We start from the raw sequence: 17,792 nt of genomic DNA, 5'->3' as shown, positions 1-17,792 counted from the left end.
TGTCGAATTGGTGGGCTAAAAAAGTGACCTTTATTTGACAAATTTCTAAGTTCGGTTGGCAAACCTTTACATAATTAAACTTACGATACATGACATTCACATCAGGAGGTGGCAAAAAGCTAATAAGAGCAAATGCCGTTAACCGCATGATTCTAGATGGCGTAGTTGTTTTTATTAGAATTCACTGACACGTTTTCTGGGACACCCTGTATACTCGCGATGCTGAGGCCATTATTGTAGCCCACTCCCTTACGTAATGTCCTGCAACGGACCTTTGGAGGTATATTGAAATAAATAAATATTGGGTCCAAAGGTGTTCGCGTTTACGCTTGAACCAATTTTTATAAACCGGTAACTGGAATCACATTTTCGGTTCAGGTTACGGTTTCGGTTAATTACCGATCATGAACATGGGTTACGTTCCGGTCACGGTTCTGTAGTAGATTAGAGTACCAAGCGGTTTTTGATTTCGCTCCCATTTCTCTCCTAGCTTTCGGGGGGTTCCTTTGGCGTCTAAGCTCATGTGGTGTGCATTATTCTCAAGCCCGAATCATTCGCAAGAGAAGAACGAAGTTCAAGTGACTTATCGAGGCCCTTATCTGTTGCTATGACACCGTGGGGTTTTGCCTCTGATTACAGCACTGCCGTCTTGTAGCTCACCACAGGGTGTGGTATCTTTGCGGCTGTGGAAGGTGAGAACCTGCGACCGTTGGACTACTGTATACGTAGGTGTAGGTGAGTTGAATAATTTGTTATTCTTCAGCGTCATGCTTCATTCCGCTAAACTTGACGTGCTCGTTTTCCTAAATTCATGACTTGCTGTCTAAATTCGACGTACTATGTGCGTATCTCACATGTATTCGTTAAACAAATAAGCAGTTATTATTTTCCCACACATCACTTGCTTGTGTGCTGGCGTTCGTTCATCAATTTATTACTACGAAACTCGCCAGACCAGAGCATGGAATGGCGGGTGGTTTCGTTTTTGCCATTTCCGGTTGCTGTTGGTCCGCAGAGCAGCATGAAAATGGCGGATTATCGTGTGTATTAGTCTTTTGATTTCTGTTGCCTTCGGAAATACATGCCTACATTTGTTACGATGGGTAACGATTTATTGATTTCGCTCGCATAGCATACAAACGCCACTTGAACTAGTCATAGGTGGTAAACATCTTCATTCGTGTCGGTGGAAAGCAAAGGGTTGCCGGTGTCGCAGGTAATCTCATGGTTGTGATTCACGTTTGATATGACAACGTTTATCTTGTGATTCCGATAGCACTACTCAATTCTGCACGTATCTCGAAGATTCGTGCGTTCTCAACGCAATTACGCGGCTGTCCTCGCTTCCTACGATGGACGCCGTTGCCTCCATCGGCTCGTTCCCCTGTTTGTCATACAACGTGACTGCACAGCGTTGGCAACAAAGGGAGGAGCTCCGCTGTAGTTAGAGGCTGAAATTCGTCCATTAACACTGTCCATGACCAACGGATAGCTGCGCCCGGGCGGTCACGCTCGGGGATAGGAGAATCCCATTGACGGCGCGTCAAGTACGTTCTCTAGAGTCTTCCTATATTAACTCTATGGGTTGCGCGTCGCAGTGCGCGCGACCTGAGCTTTCGTTTTTGGTTCATCGCCACTAACCTTCATTAAACCCATCAAGCTCAGTAGAGCCTGGTCGCCTCCTTTCCCGCTCTGCAGTAATATACGTTTTTCGGTGTAATAATGTCCAAATAATTACTATTTACGGGATATTCTGATGTGCTCAGACTAGGAAATGTTAGGATTCAGGTTCCGTGAGTTACGCTGTTATTTGTGAATGTGACAAAAATGTGTGCAGCAAAATATGACAAAACGAGAGGTGCTTGGTTCGACTTCTGTCGTAATCTGGTTATTTTTGGCTTTCCCATGTTTCTACTTTTCACAAATAATTCGGCAGACAAGATCTGAGATCAGCAATATCACACAGAGATCGCCTTTTGTTTCTGTGAACAATATTGGGATTCTGTGGTCGCTACTCGTAACGCTGGTAAATACCACGAGAGGTTACGTATTGCTTGTTTCCTGGAACGAAGCAATGAAGCCGTACTGGACACTTATTGTGAAACGCCCTGTACACGATGCTTGTTTATCAGGAGCCGACCGATACTACGCCGCGATCAGTGCCTATGACAACTCGACGACTGTATTTGTCGGGGCAGTAATTGTCAAGGGCAGAGGCCAAGGTGTGCAAAACTGGTAAACATCTGCAGTAAGGAGCAGTATTCCCTATAGCCTACCAAAGTATTCATCACGCTGAAGGAAATACTGACGTTGTCTAAAGCACAGGAGCTTGCTACATTGCAGATTGCTTGCAGATTGCTACATTGTTCTTGAAAATAGCCGCTTCTCAGCAATACAGGAAACCGTAATAAGTGCTCACAGCGATAAAAGAAAGAGTTATAGTACAGTTTGTGTCAAACGTTGATGGGACACATGAGTGACGTACAATTACTTCGGTGCGGCACCCTAGCGGCTGAAGGAAGCGGGTGACTAAGGCAGAGAAACGCGGTAGTTGGTAGGTCGTTAATGTTTTTCGCAGCAGAAAGACAAGGACAGAAGGAACCAGACGGGAAGGCTGCGCAACGCGGCCTTCCCTGTGGTTCTTTCTGTCCTTGTCTTGCCATTTTTTCTGTCTTCCTTCTTTCTTGTCCTCTTTCTGTTGGTGTCTTTCTGCTGCGTAATACCTTAAGGAAACGGATGAGTTCATTGTTTCGTAGAGGTGGAAGGGTGCGCTGTTCGCGACGCAGAGCGGTAGCTTACACTTCCCAGGTATACCCAAGCGACACCGCAACTACCGCTGTGTGTCGCTAACAAAGGACCATTCCACCCCACCGAAACAGTGAACTCGCACGCTTCCGCCAGCCGCAGGGGTGTCGCTCACGTGTTCCGTAAACTTTTGTGTCAACCTCTACCACACGGACTGAACAAGTGCACTATCATCTAAATCCCCTAGGGTTTTGGATGGCATGATCTACGATGATTGTGCCTCATGTGAGTTTGTAGTGACATTAAACCGCATGATGTCGATGCCGCTGATTTGGCGCCGCCATACCCTCTTTTTACTTCTGTCAGTGAAAATTTCAAACAACTCCAGATTTTCATCCATTAAAGAATACTCGAATGATGAAATAATCTTGCCCCGCACGGTACAAAGTGGTTTTACGCAAGAATAAAATAATAACTCTGCGCGCACAATTGAAGCGAGAGTACGCATTTCATCGGCGAGTGACTTTAGCGATCTCTTTACTAGAAACTGTCATTCAGACAAATGCCATTACATACCTCCGTGTGGCACTGTGGCATCCCACCATTCCGGCCTTATATGCTGCTGTGACTCAGTTTTGCACACTTCAGACATGTCATCAGGTAGTCTACAATGTACTGTCCCGTTGGAAATCAACGATATTTGCTAACATTTGAATCAGTGCGCTGAATTACATCCATTTCCAGTGAACGTCGAAATAGACCGCAATGTGCGTATCAAAAAATTGATGTTCGTCTGACATCTGTGGGATCATCATAGATGAATGTGCCTGACCGTGTAACCACAGGATGTCCTGTCGCCGCTGTTTCAAGAAGTGTTTGAATCACGACCCTGACGGTATGTTACACGAAACATTTATTGCGAAAGGGTCCGAAACGAGCGATGGTGTAGCACTGCGCAAGACTTTTATTGGCCATACTGAATGTCTCAAACCAAAAGCAGTAAAAAAAACACAGACGTTAACTTGACGGTGAGTTATTGCTCCGAGCAGCTCCTCACTTCACTATTTTCTGTGTATGTAATGAAATCAGACCCATCACTCTTCATCTTGACTCAGAGGCGGGCAGAGCTCCCGAATTTGCGGAATCTTGAAAGACATGCAACACATAGCATCTGGTTTCACTTACAAATCAAATGATATTTCTAAGCAAGTTTTGGTTCATTACCTCGTTTATGTGAGGTTTCAAAACGAACATTAAATTTAAACGCGTATATCCCTAGGACATCATCTAGACATCACTATATTGTTTGAGAACGAATTGCCCACCAACCATCTGAGAAGTTCCCTCCGCCAGACGCCGAAGATGACAAAGTACCTTGGAGCACATCCTATGGAGCAAATGCAAAAAGATATATAAAATGGCGCGTGTACCTGGCTGGGAAAATAAGGTGTCCAATATAGAAATAATGCTTGCCGTTGTTGGCCGCACTCAAGGTGGGCATCGTCAAACGACTATAGCAAAAAAAGAAAAAAAAAAGAAAAAGAAAACAGAGGCAAGGTAGTAGGGGACTGGAAGCTGACCAAACAAAGAGCCTTAAAGCTTCGCTCGAGAATCTCGTTTTTGTCCCGCCCGGCCTTTGCTGAATCATTGCCCGTTCAGACGATGTGGCTGCATTAACGTGGTGGCCCTCAGTCGTAACAAGAGCTTTGTAGACCATCTCAATGGCGGGTGTTCTAAACTATATGCAACCGAAGTTTTATTGAGGTGGTGTTGACTATGTACAACATAAGCTCAGTAAGCGTGCTGTACGACAAGCAATGCAAGCATCATGGACCCGCATCTGTCTTTACGCAGTACAATGCCAATCGGAACGCAATAACATATAGGCAACAAGACCGCAATAATGACGTTGTGGACTTATTCGCTTGCGTACTCGGTAGGAAGGAGGTGGGCAATTCCCAAATGACATTCTGAAGAATGTTCATAGGAGGTCTCTAGAGGTCGCTTTGCAACGACTGTGACTTCAACGCACAAATATCAGTATAATTCAAATTTCGATTTCTATTCTTGCCCCTAAGATCTGGCTCACTGTACCACACTTTGCGTATGAGTTACCTTTTTACACTGTACGTACCTGTATGATGACGAGTGAAAGACTACGTGCAGCTCAAGAGACAACTGAAAAAAAAAAAGAAAAACTACATTGCAGTCTTTCTACATTGAGCTCAGCTCAAATGCCACTTTCCTTTTCTTGTGTGTCCACTACTTCCTCAACATTTCAATTATCCTAGCTTCTCCGAATAATTAGGCTGTTTATAGACACAGTACAACAATGTAATATATGAAAATGATATTCTTTTCTAGCAACAACATCATTGGCACATTACGTAACCTCCGTTGTTCTTGCGCCAATGATCTCCGTATCATCATCATTTCTATCGAACAACCATAGCATTTTTTTATTTATTTATGTCTTGGTGCCCACCAATAATCCTTACGAGTGGTGCATTTTACACGAGAGAAAGAAAGAAAATAAACGTAATGAATAAAAACAGGTAACAGTCTGAGTAAAAAAAATACGATGCTAAGCCTCGGATAAGTAGCTAGGTAGATCACGTTTCATTATATGCAGGTATTGAAAAATATCAACATCACTGTCACGAGCTAAATCACTGAACTCACGCTGTACGCGTCTGAATGGACAATGTCGATGATGGACAGAAGCGTAGAGTAATATTGCACAACGTGTGTGCCTACACGGCACATGTAAATAAATGTCACTTAAAAGATCTGGACTATATTCTCCCGTTAATAAGCTTGTGAAGATAACAGAAATCACGAAATGTCTTCCTCACTGATAATGAACACATACTAATCCTGCTGTGGATACTATCATACGTAAATAACAAACATTCCCGAAGTATCTATCATACAATATGGCTATGAATATATTTTAAGTCTATCTTTTTTTTCATTTTGAGTCACATTCAATGAATGTAACAGAACTGAAGCGAGTTCTAGCCTACTGCGAACAAGCGCTGTGTACTATATGTGTGTGAAATAATACAAACGGGGTCACGGATTTCGCTTGTAAGTCGGGTGCGAAATGTAAGAGTAAACACTGCAACGTTTCAGATGACACTAACTTGCTCGCGAAAATGCAAAGCAGAGTTAAAGATCACACCCAGGTCACGGGTTGCATTAACACGTTCAACAAACAGCGTCACTGACTATAGGGTTATGCAACAAATGCTGTTGTATTTTTGTGAACGATATCAATATTGTATTACAGCAATTTAGAACAAGGCAGTTCCTGGCACATCACAGCACTATCGATTCAACGTTCGATTGTAATAGCACGCAGTCATCCCACGTAGATACGGAGCAGAATAACTTGATATAATCGGCATACAAAGGTATACTGGAAGCCGCAATCATAAGACGATATCGCTAGGGGAAGGAGGTGGATATGTTTATTGAAAAGGATGGAAAGGTTAGTCAGGCGTAGACCGACTTGCTGTTGCTTCAATAAAATAGAAAAGAAAGAAAGAAAAGTAACACACAGGTACACAAGAGTGCCTTAGAGGCTGGTTGAAAGGCCGGTGGCATGGAGAAAGCTCAAGAGGGTAGTCGCGACCGTCCCCTGCTTGTGCAGGACAGGGCCGTGCAGGGTGACCAAAGTGACATTAGGGTAACCAAGTTGTCCCAAGTGGCGTTGGAGGATGAATCTTTGTGAGAGGTACCGGTTGCAGGATAAGATGAACTGCTCAATGTCGGCCTCCACACTGCAAGTTGCGCAGTTGGGGAAGTTCGTCTGGCACGTTTTATACAAGAGTGAGGATGTCCGCGCAACATTCATTCGAAGACGATGGAGGAGTAATTCTTCAACTCGATTGAAATGGCAGCCACTATTAAAGCCCTGGAGGTGATCAATGAGACGTATGAAATGGTGATGTGAGGAAGAGTCCGCTCGGAACTGCCGGGTACGGACACAGCGCCACCGGCAAATGTGCAGGGAACAGGCAGAGGTCGTTAGGGTAGATGGGTGGCAGGGAGAGCTCTGGTAGATGCAGGTCCCCTAAGGTCGCCATTTTCCCATGTATTTGTTCCTATCCCGATGCGTGCAATGCCGGAGGCCGCCCTTAGATACCCCATTGTTACCAGACGTTGGCTTGCGTGGATTGTAGCGCGCTAAAGATCCAGTTGAAGCACAATCCAAGCCAGGCCAAGTCACCGAAGGAGAAATGGACAACTGCAGCGCCTGCGGCGCCAGGTACGACAGGTACGCTATGTGATGCACACAGCCGTGCACTAGATCCTTCCGATCGCTCAACACGTTTAAAAACGGGACCGAAAAGTGAAACACGACAGAGAAAGTTGTTATACGCGTTTTATTTGGACATATAAAGACTAGATTCATTCGCAGAAACAACAAAAACATTTTGCTGCTAAACTTAGCGCGCTGAAGTGATCCGGAACGGCAACAGTGGGGTATCTAGTGGCGGCCTTCTTCGTTGCACGCTTTTCCGAAGTGAGTTTGGGGGACCTGGGTAGATGTTGCGTGTCTTGCTATTGCGTCTGCGCGAGTGTTACCCGGAAGCAAAATTCCGTAACGTAGGTTAGTTTAAGCATTAGGAGAATGCGCTGCATCTCTATTGGTTGGCGCTGCGGCAGCCTGAAAACCTGCGGGAGCCAGAAACGGACGCAGCCGCTACCGCGGTCAACATGGCGGCCAGTGTGTGTTTACCAACTATAATGCGAACGAGTTATTGCGAAGGAAAGGTGCAAGGAGCAAAGAAAGTGGGAGATGAGCTACACCTCGTAGTACAGTGTTACAGTGGTGAAAGTTCTGTGGCCAGCCTTCGTTCCGTGTGGCGTTTCGTGCTGTTTGGTGTGTGTGTGTGTTCAGCGCACATGGATCAAGATCAAGTCGATACACCCAAGTGTCAATAATCTCAAGGGCTGCTCAGGACGCAAGAAATTCTTAAATTCGTTTGGGGTTTGTTAATTGCACTTCTCGCTTCTTGCCTCTGTTATTGACGCAGCTAGTAGAACTACTAGGAACACTCCTTTTTGCTGTGATGGGATTCTGAATGATGGCAAAGTATTCCGTATAGCCAAACATGAAGGGCAACTGCTATTTTCATTTCGACTGTATTGCGTACATTTGGCGTGAGCATTGAAGTACAATTTAAGTGTGCTGCTATTCTTGCGTCCTCAGTCGATGATTGAAAGGATTTAGTCAATTTGTGCGGTTTCAAAATTCACAGCTGCCTTTAGTTGTGGTAGCCTATGCAGCATGGGCTATTGGGCGGTCTGTCCTTGTGTGAGCTTCCGACCTGAAACTGCATGCTGTAGCATTTTTCCAGTCATCATGGGCCATTTGGTAATTTTGCGACTGTACAGCAACTGAAACTTACTTTTCTGCATCAGATAATGCAGCTATAGTGCAATTTGTATATTTTTTAGCAGCTTTTCTCAAAACTTCTAGTTGCACACCTTGAAGTCAAATGATTATCTTGTACTGCATGGGTACACAGCACATGTGCACATTTTCAGATGATTTGGAAGCAAGAACCAGTCTGCAGCTTACGCATCCAAAGCTGAATGTTGTGGTTATGCGTTGTTAGGTGGCAGTGCACAGCAAAGTTTTCACAGGGCAGAAGCTACAATGTATACTTAATGTGACACGTTGTGTTTTCACATATGTCTGCCCCACGTTGGCATCTGTAATAGCAAGATTCCAGTGCATTTCGGTGTTTTGACTGCTGCAGAACGAATGTTTCAGTTTGCACAGCTCACCACAATAACCACCCCCATTTCACATAACACTCCCCTTGCTGAAAGTAGAATAAATATATATTTGGAAAGAATACAGTGGCCTCTAGGGTGTTTTAGCGTAGCAAATTTTCTGTTGTTGATTGGCATGACAGAAAATTGTCAAAGTTGTGGGTGTTGTGGCCTCGCGCATTAGGATCATTTTGAGGCTTTTTTTGAAATAGCATCACCCACTGTTGTTCATTTTGCAAGAATGGTTGCACACGCGGATGGCTTGGCTCTCTCCGACGTATCTGCCATGTCAGCATCAGCAAAGTTGTTGGTGTTACAGCCTCGTGCAGACTCACGTACGTACTTAAAATACAGTATACTTTTTTCTGTATTTTGATACTCTACGCAATACTCTTCTGACAAGTATTTTTAAAGCACTTAAAATACTTTTTTCACTATTTGCTACTCAGTACTCTAAACGCTCCTTCCTCGACATGCCATTTCCCGCTAACGTCCCCGCAGTGTCCAGATTTTCAGCTCACTGGAATTTCCCCATGTTTTTAATTTTTGTTTCTGGAAATTTTTTTTTGGTAGACCTTTAAAGGTAGACATTTCCTGATAGAGGTCTTCAGATCTGTATCTGAGTAGTGCCGACCATGAATTTGAAGTTAAAACGAAACACAAAATTGAGAACGGAGGACTACCAAATAGAGGGTGGTATCTTTACACGAATAACCCAGACAAAATAGAGAGTAGCATGGCAAACGTCAGCATTCGAATTGGGATGCAATTCGTCCAATTTTTAATGGCCCTGGGGAGCTGCTAGCCCTGTCATAAATGTGATTTTTGTGTGCTCCCAGACATCTTTGTACAACTTTGACCAGCTTAGCTAGTATAATTGATGACGCGTAGGAATAAGCCCGAGCTCACTGCTACACACAAACATGGTTGTAGTCACACTTTATCAACAAATCGTTTGAAATGCTGACATCAGCTCCTTCCGCTTTTCTGGGCGAACATTCTTCGTAGATTTTAGCCAGTTCCACTCTGCCTGAGTCACATGGAGGTGGCAAAGTACTTGGCTCACTTTTGGCCAGATGCTCTGAAGATCTGCTTTTGAGCAGCTGTCAAGAAGGGCTTAGGCACCTACAAATAAGTAAAATCACGTTTAAACAACGGAAAAATAAACAGGCTCTTCATGCAGAAACTAAGAAGGCACTGGCCATATTTACTACTATGATCACCAATAGCTGGCAGAGGTATAACAGTCTTAAAGGAGGCAATATTACCTTGAATCAGTGTACAGAGACACAGGACAGGGAGTCCTGTCTCCCTCTAAGTCTCTTCTCCGTCTCCGCAAATCCCAAACTTAGGGTAATATTGCCTCCTCCAAGGCTACACTGACTCGTTTGCATTCTGTCTTTATGTCCTGGTTCATTCAATGTCCCAGATGTCGTGCTAGACTGTCCCTGACTTCTTTCAAATAAATTATGGTTAATTGTTCCCATGCAGCTAATGCTCTCCCTCTTGCAAAAAGAAAATTGCTTTGTGGCCGCTTCTTGAAGATTTGCGAAGGGACATGTGACCTACCTGTTGAAAAAAAAAAAATTAACAAAATAGCTTTTTTTTTTCGCAAATTCTAACCAGATCTCTTCTGAGTGATGACAAAGCGTAACACTTTCGTGTCATATGTACTGAAGGTTGATCGACACTTTGTGATCGGTGGCTGATCGATAGCTTACACCCTGAAAAAAATAAAAATTCTTTGAATTTTTATGGAACTCCGCAGTGTTTTTAGAGCCACTCAAGCTGTTAAGCACTCTTGCCTAGGAGGTACAGAACATGCTAGAAATTTCTTGAGGTGCGCATATTTGGAACAGTATGTGAGGAAAAAAATTGAACCTTAGATATATTGATTTTTGCCACTTAGCTGTGAATTGCACAATGAGGTGGTTCTGATAAAGTATGAGACAGTTGCATTTCATAGTACACACCTTGATAATTTTTTTCCACAATGCTTCATAAAAAGACTCCTTGTGCAGTGAAATAATTTTAGAACTTGACCACCGTCACACACATACGGCGTTGCCCTGAGAGGCTGCTTCAGCCCACAATACATAGTCGTTGTTTCCTCCAATCACACTGGACCACCACTACCCGATTTGCGTTCTTCCGAAACAACTTGTAGAAATTAACCTTCAAACTTCAGGTTCTCACGAGAACAGCCTACTTCTGTGGCGCAGTCCAACAGCAGCACTGGCCATATGGATGTACTGAGGTGACATTGGACATTGACGAGCCATTGAAAAACCATAATCTGTTTAAGCCCTGACGGACACGATGCTTACTAAGACAGACTCTACGGCGCAAGGCAATAATGGGTGTGAAATGAACAGGGAAAGCACAACAACTTAACTCTTTCAGCTGCCACAAAAGAAAAAATAACACAGGCCTCGAACTGCCCCAGTGAAGTAATTGAGGGGTGAAGCCCTACCAAGCTACAGTGTCGTACCTTTTTGCCTGTACCCCCTAAACCCTTGGTAAAAAATAAAAATTATCATATGAGATGCCAGCTCAGCAGGCTGGTGTCGCCTCCAGTTGAAGTGAGCTAGATATAATTGGTGAAGACTCATCATTGCTGAAGTACGTCCTGGTCTCCAGTGCTCCTTGTTTACTGTGCTGCCGCCGAAGACCATTCTTGTGAGTACCTCATGTGTGGAAAGTTAATTTGTGCCAAATGTTTTTGCACGCAACGTAAATCTGTTTGGGCTGCTCCCGTGTGCGATTGGCAGCATACTTGGGTTGAAGGAGCCAGGCAAGGGAATGCCGCATGTGTGTGGGGATGGTCAAGTTCAATATTTCTTTTTCTTGCTGCAGATAATGAACGTTTGTACAATGGGCATACTTCCAAATGAGATCTCATATGTCATATTCTTATCGGAACTACCACAGTGTGCAATTAACTGACGAATATGCGATAAAAAGCAACATTTCACAAATTCAGAATTTTTTTCTGATAATCTTCCAAGTCAGTGTACCTCTAACTATTTTAACACATTCTGTGCTTCCTATTCAACATCGCTAACCATGTATTGTAGCATTGTTACATACTAGGTTTAAAAATATGTTAACCACTAAGATAACTTAACATAAACTAAAATAAGCATGGCAGGGGTTACCATCTTGTCTATACAAATAAGTATTTTCGTTTAGCTTCTGAATGGCGTCTCTGTCATCGCCATATGCATCCTTTCACCACTGTTCATACCAGTGGTACACTGTTCTCTGTGTTGGGTTAGCAGCTGCACTTGCAAGGAGTTCATGGGCATGGGGTTTTACATCTCCAGCTTAGTTTCATGTAGGCGTATGGCCTCGAATACAGCGATGCCTCCAAGGAAGCAACCTGGTTGTCACAACAAAGATAGAACAAATGAACAACAAATAGCATGTTGTATGTTAGCTATGTAACATAAGAGCGCACTGTCTTGCAATAAGATCAACAAATATACCTCATGAGAACCTGAACTCCTTGTTGAGCAAGTTATACACATTTAAGATTGCATGTTGCCAATCCAGTCTTGTTCCATGATTTTTCTATCTTAATTTTTCTACTAGTGTCCAGCATAATATGGGCTAAGATAACTATATGCACCTCAAGACCCCTAATCATCAATCAGCATCATACCTAAACCCCTACCCTACGGTATTGCTTTCAGGAGGTGTGTAAGCAATGAACAGATTGAAACAGCAGAACTACCTGAAAGTGCAAAGAGCTCAGCGTTCAGATCTTTTCACTGTGCTAGTAATCCGCGAGGTACATGTACGTTTAGTGAAGTCATCCAGCCATCATTGGGCATCGTCATAGCCTGTTGGAAAGAAGAGCATTCGTAACATACGTTGAATTCGAAGATGTTTCGTTCTCAACACAAATGATGCGTACTGACACGGCTTCCAATCGGAACATGTCCCAATTATATCTTCTGTTTTCAAACTTTTTACGTGACAATATTTACAATACAGTCGACCCCCTTTATCCGGACGGTGCCGTTCCCGGCGAAATCGTCCGGATACCGGGCCATCCGGATAAATGAAACGACCGAATAGAAACGTCCTACAGAGCAAGGTTTAAGTAAAACACAGAAATCTCGTCAATGACAGCTGTTACATAGTAGTGTAGGCACTCGATTCCTGCTAACTTTTCCTAATTGCATAGAGTTGAGCCACGCCGTTGCGCTGCTCGAAGAATGTCAGTGCGGACGCAAATTGTCAATGTCGGAGCCTTGTTTCTCACTGGCGTCATCGGCACCGTCTTGCTGCACATCATCGGAGGCAACACCAGCAATCACACCGTCATCAGTCATAGCTGCACACGCGTCATCATCCTTATCAACGTCAACGGAGTCAGAAACCGCAGCATCATCTACGGCAGTCGCAGTGAGCCTCTGCATCAGGGATCGCAGCTCAGCTAGTGGAATGTCTTCATCGGCCAACGGGCCGTAGGCAGCAGGCCCTCGGTTTGGAGTTTTCAGTTCCTCGAGATATTTCCTAATGACTCGACTGGTCAACGTGACCCAACGCACACAAATAGAAAAGGGGGTCATCGTGCACGGTTGTCTCCCCTACGGAGATCCCATCACAGCGAAACCCCATCGCAGCGAAAAGGGTGACGAAGCGGGGTCAGCGTCTCCTCTTACTCACGGTAGTCCGGACAACTGAAGCTAGATTACAAGAATTTTCCACTTTCGTTCCCTGGAATTCTTGTCCGAGTCCGGAAGCTGAAGTCCGGATAAACGAGAACAAAATACATGGAGGAAAATCCGTTCCCGTGCCTTTTGTCCGGATACCGCGGAATCCGGATAAATGCAGTCCGGATAAACGGGGGACGACTGTATTTTCATGGCAATGTTTGTTGCACAAATCATTAACGTGGAATAATTAATTGAAGTAAATTAAACTGACACAAGCTGTCATGAACGAAGTGTGCAGATAGTTCGGTGGGTGCGGATAGCGTTTAGGATTAGCTGGTGTAGCAACAGCTGTTATGGCAATTCACATTACTGCTCTAGGCATTCTAGCATGGCGGATAGCTTGCAAATGCTTGTCAAGACGACGCAATGCTGATTTGGCGTGATACTTTTGTCTTGCAAGTATACTGCCTTAATTTTTGCCCATGTTCTACTGCAGTCAAGTAATATGTTCTGTTGTTCAGTGAAGGCATACAGTATCTGTAACCATAGAACGATGCTGCGGTACACTCAGTTTTCAATGCTGCTGCGGCACTTCACCTCTGGGCTGCAGTCCTTGGATATCTTACCGAGTTTCCCACATCGGTATGGGGAGGAACGGAGCGTTTGTGACTTTTCGGTGTTCATGAATGCTGGAACATTCTATTACTGAAGATTCCTACACTTCTTGCACGGTACACAATGCCGTCGCATATATTTTACCCTGCATAATTCGTTTGCAGCGTGAAATGTTTCCCATGATTTTTGCGAGAGCCTGTCTCACTCCTGCAGGTTGCGTCACTGACCTGTCCGTGATGATGAAGTCGTGGTGATGCATGTTCGAACGCTTGAGACTACGTATAGGCGTATAGGTGCATACAAGGAAGAAAACTGCCCTCGTATCAAACCCGTTGACTGTGATGGTGTGGTAAAATATCATAACGAGTCACCTAACAGTGAGTACTGAAGTCATATGATGCCAAAAAATGTTAGAAATGCTTTGAATGCAGAACTTTGGTGTGCTGTATGTGGCCATGGGCCAAGAAATATTGACAATCTGGTGGAACGATAGTTCGGCTGATTAAGAGACCATGAAAGGGCGGTTCTGGAAGGTTTCTGGTGCAAGCGCTGAAGAAGTATGTGCTAGTGTGGACCTAGTGTGCAAAGAGTAGCGACACGCCATTCAATAGCCTTGCTTGCACGATACAGGAAAGTGCAGGTTTCGCTCCAGCAAATGAGTTTCGCTTGTTTTTTTTTTTTTTTAACAGCACAGAAGAACATTCGCGGTCAGAAAAGGGAGAAGGATGTATACCACGGTAATGTGGGGAGTCTGAGCAGATGACGGATGGACAATCGGAGCAGGCCCATTATCTCGGTTTGGTATCTTTCGACTTATCCCCTTACAGCATAAAGAGGTTCAATTATTCATGTTCGGTAAGATGAACGAGGTTTCGAGCTTAAATAGGAGAAACGTGTGTGGTATATGATGTTGCTTTCATGATAATACTCCAAAACGTTCAAAAGAGGTTAATTGAGTAACAAGTTATTTGGCCATATAATCACCAACTATTTAAAAATGATATTATAAAATAATGTGCTCAGGACTTCCAAGGACCAGAACTAAATTAAAATGCCTGTATTAACTGCCAGTAGAGTCTGTTACTGTAGGCAGAGACTTGCCAATCAAAGGCACACACGGCACACTGAATCTTGCCAATTTCTAACGGCACATGTGTCAAGGAAGTAGAAATATAATTTCTAGCACATCCAGTGGTTTACAAATTAGTCCATAGGGTGTGACCTAGAGCCCTGCACGGGCCGACTTTTCCGGACCCGACCCGGCCCGGGCACAGCGAAAAATGGCCCTGGCCCAGACCTTCATATTTTTATGCGGCCCGACCCGGCCCGGAGTCTAAGCAAATAGAGCCCGGCCCGGCCCGGTGATCCGGCGAGTATATCCCGGCATAGTATTTCCAGCCGCGACGTACGCGTTTCTAGAGATTATCAAACAAATTTATCAGTAAATTTCTAACGAGAGAAGACAAACATACGAGTGATGGTGGTTTAACACCATAACCGCACCAGACCAAATTAAATCCTGAACGTACGCGGGCATGGGCGTTATCGTTACACTGTCAATATTTTGCGGAGGCAGAGGATGCTGTCAACAAACTCCTTCTCCCTGTCCATACCCCTCTTACCAAGCTTTGCCAAGTGATTGTGAAATACGTGAGGAGTGAGGAGCAATGTAAAGTTGCTTTCAGAATGTTCTAGAGGGTCGAATCATATGCCTAATGCAGTATCCCTTGCTTGTCTTTGCAAAATATGCACAGGAATGACGTAAGCGCATGATGATATGAACTAATGAATCTCCATTGTGTGGAATTAGCTGCGTGGCCCGGCCGGGCCTGACTCTCGGAAACATATTTGTCGGCCCGGGCCCGGCGCGGCCCGCGGTGCTAGCGTATTTTGTCGGCCCGGGCTCGGCCCGGCCCGGAGCACACAGCCAATAACAAGCCCGGCTCGGCCCGCGGGCCGGGTCGGGCCCGTGCAGGGCTCTAATTGACGTTACCAGGGTTTTTTTTTTCAAGTGGAGCAACAGTGCAACCCCCCGAACACCCATTTCTCTGGAGACGGACATTGGGCGTTAAGAGGTTCCTATCATGGCATCTGATAATAAACATTACAACCTATGACTAAAGAGTGCACAATTTTGTAGTTTGCTGACGTGATGGTAGCCAGAAAATATTTCGGGAGCGCAGTTGCTACGGGGACTTCACATGGGGGGGGGGGGTATCCCTCTTCGTTTCAATCTCCCAAATCCACTACCAAGGGCATGATTTGACGGGGGTCAACGCCTAAACCATCCCCTGGACGACAGTATAGGCGCGTGCCACAGCAACAACCCTCTGTCATAGTATATACGTAATCAGAGAGAGTACTGTGTTACAGAGCTTGAAGAACAAAAAGTGGATCATTTGGGAAATATGTCCACGACTTTAAGACGTAACGTAAGAGCATGCACTGGTAGAATGATTGCAGAAGGGTATGTTTGAATAGTCATTTGTGTCGCGCATTTGTACATGTGATCTTGTTTGACATTGTTTTCTTCTTCAAAGTTAAAAACATCACTGCTGCCACTGTCATATCTTTTGTGGATCCAAGCTCTTGCAGATGCTCATGAAGCGACAAGATCCTTTCAGACGCAAGAATAACAGAACACTTAAATTATCTCAGCAAATGTATGGAACACAGCTGAAATGAGGTTGCACAACCTGCGCTAATAACGGTAGCCACAAGCGAGAAGCACAATTATGAAAACAAAACGAATTTGGGGCGTCTACTGCGTGCGTCTTGAGTGGCCGTCGAATTTATGTACATTTAGGTGCAGCAAAGCAAAACTGAATTATTCAACCGTATTTGTGCAACGGCTTATGTCAAACACACACACACACACACCGAACAACACGGAACGCCGCACGGAACGAGGGCTGACCACAAAACTTCCACAATTGCAACACTGTACTAGGAGATCACACTTTTCACTATTCATCTATCGCTTTCTTTGCTCCTTGCACCTTCCCTTCTCAATACTTAAATTCCTATTGCAGTGTGTAAACACGTACTGGCAGCCATGCTGGCCACGATGGGGCGATGGGAACTGGCAACTCTCCATCCATTTCTGGCCGCCGCAAGTTTTCATGCTGCCGCGTTGCCAACCAAAAGGTGTGCGCGCATTCTCCTATGCGTGAACTAGCCTGTCACGGGGCTCAGGGATCGTGCGTGATATCCCCCAGCTCCGAGATCGATAAGGTATTCGAACTCAGCGGGTAGGGTGGAGACTGGCCAGTCAATGAACAAGAGGACGAGGACACATTGCTTTCGTAACAAGCAACAACAATTTATTCTTTCGCAAAAGACATAACATCAGTCAAAATAGCACACAACAGGAAATGCGCAAGTATCGATCAAGACACACAATTGAGACAGGTATCGCACCACACGGATGCTACCGACTAAACGCGAATTACGCACAAATTGCCCAACTACTGTCTAAACTAGTTCCGCAAAGTTCGTACAACGAAAAGTTCGAACACAACTTATCTCTGAGGCGGACGATTCTTGGAGGCGGTTGGCTTTGTTGCAGTCAATACTTTCGGGCGGCCCTCTGGATCACGACGGATGCTTTCCTTCTTCCTGGTCACGCTCACACACAAAACTAATTCTCACAAAATGTCGCAGCTTTCTGCGATGTCTTCAAAGCTCCTGGTTTCACCACTTACGTCGCAGCTCCCTGCGTTGTCTTCCAAACTCTGTGTTGCACAACTTCTGTCGCAGCTCCCTGCGATGTCTTCAAAACTCTGGGTTGCACCACTTCTGTCGCAGCTCCCTGCGATGTCTTCAAAATTCTGGGTTGCACCACTTCTGTCGCAGCTCCCTGCGATGTCTTCAAAACTCTGCCGTCACTCAGATCCTCGCCGATGCGCTCCTTCCGCACCTCCACTTATCTCCGGCGGCAAGACCGCCGCTATCTCGCTACGACTTTCACTATCC

The 17,792-nt window shown here is 44.8% G+C and overlaps 1 protein-coding gene and 1 long non-coding RNA gene across 2 annotated transcripts in view; both read left to right on the top strand.

The window, feature by feature from the left end:
• Window positions 1-614: 614 nt before the first annotated feature.
• The window catches only part of LOC135373686 (caspase-3-like), a 253,647-nt gene continuing 236,469 nt past the window's right edge, over window positions 615-17,792 (top strand). The window contains exon 1 of the mRNA XM_064606770.1: window positions 615-735. The gene's annotated coding sequence lies outside the window, so the exon portion shown is untranslated. The remainder of the gene's footprint in view (window positions 736-17,792) is intronic.
• Window positions 1,500-11,111, top strand: LOC135373682 (uncharacterized). Its single transcript, XR_010416546.1, has 3 exons — window positions 1,500-1,547; window positions 8,776-8,870; window positions 10,724-11,111. It is a non-coding gene; the product is annotated as an uncharacterized LOC135373682 (long non-coding RNA).

The sequence above is a fragment of the Ornithodoros turicata genome, unplaced genomic scaffold (assembly GCF_037126465.1).
Source record: "Ornithodoros turicata isolate Travis unplaced genomic scaffold, ASM3712646v1 Chromosome29, whole genome shotgun sequence".
In the NCBI taxonomy this organism is placed as follows: domain Eukaryota; kingdom Metazoa; phylum Arthropoda; class Arachnida; order Ixodida; family Argasidae; genus Ornithodoros; species Ornithodoros turicata.
This window is presented reverse-complemented; position numbering and strand designations above follow the sequence as displayed.